The sequence below is a fragment of the Tachyglossus aculeatus genome, chromosome 6, assembly GCF_015852505.1.
Source record: "Tachyglossus aculeatus isolate mTacAcu1 chromosome 6, mTacAcu1.pri, whole genome shotgun sequence".
In the NCBI taxonomy this organism is placed as follows: domain Eukaryota; kingdom Metazoa; phylum Chordata; class Mammalia; order Monotremata; family Tachyglossidae; genus Tachyglossus; species Tachyglossus aculeatus.
This window is the reverse complement of record NC_052071.1, coordinates 23,642,842-23,643,713: the sequence shown is the minus strand read 5'-3', so window position 1 is coordinate 23,643,713 and position 872 is coordinate 23,642,842. Positions and strand designations below refer to the sequence as shown.

The following is an 872-nucleotide window of genomic DNA, read 5'->3' as shown; positions in this document are numbered from 1 at the left end:
TTTGTAAGTATTTATTACTTTATTTTATTTGTACATGTTTATTCTATTTGTTTTATTTTGTTAATATGTTTAATTTTGTTCTCTGTCTCCCCCTTCTAGACTGTGAGCCCACTGTTGGGTAGGGTCTGTCTCTATGTGTTGCCAACTTGTACTTCCCAAGCACTTAGTACAGTGCTCTGCACACAGTAAGCGCTCAATAAATACGATTGAATGAATGAATCTCTTTACTGTATATCCATGGATTCATTTTACTGTATATGCTACACTAAAGGTGATAAAAATTAAAAGTTTAATCTAGGTAACAAGAAGAATTAGCACTTCCTTTCTGCACTAAATTTTTGTTTTCTTCCAACGTCCAGGTGATTGTGTCAGCTCTCGCCTTTGCTGGAGTAGATTCAACTGGGGAATTGCATAAAATAAAAATTAAAAAAAGTGGTATTTAAGAACTTGTTATGGATCAAGTACTATTTAGCGCTGATGTAGATTACAGATCCCCTCTCAGGGTCACACCTGAGGAGTATCCACTATTCTACCAGTCTTGACTACGGGATGGAGAGTCAAGCAGATGCATACCCATTCCATTCCTAGCTTGGGCAGCGGCTAGTGAGTGGAAGGTAATCTGCTACAAGTCAAAACTCACCTGTGCTGGGCAACAGAGGCATAGGAGAGATTCAAGTGTGCAGACTCAAGTTTACTGCGTGGCTCAGTGAAAAGATCACGGGCTTTGTAGTCAGAGGTCATGGGTTCAAACCCCAGCTCTGCCAATTGTCAGCTGTGTGACTTTGGGCAAGTCACTTCATTTCTCTGCACCTCAGTTACCTCATCTGTAAAATGGAGATTAAGTCTGTGAGCCCCTGTGGGACAACCTGATC

General features: G+C 40.6%; 1 non-coding gene across 1 annotated transcript; it reads left to right on the top strand.

Annotated features, from left to right (window-relative positions):
- Window positions 1-492: 492 nt before the first annotated feature.
- Window positions 493-630, top strand: LOC119930171. Its single transcript, XR_005451659.1, has one exon. It is a non-coding gene; the product is annotated as a small nucleolar RNA SNORA7 (small nucleolar RNA).
- The last annotated feature ends 242 nt before the right edge of the window (window positions 631-872 follow it).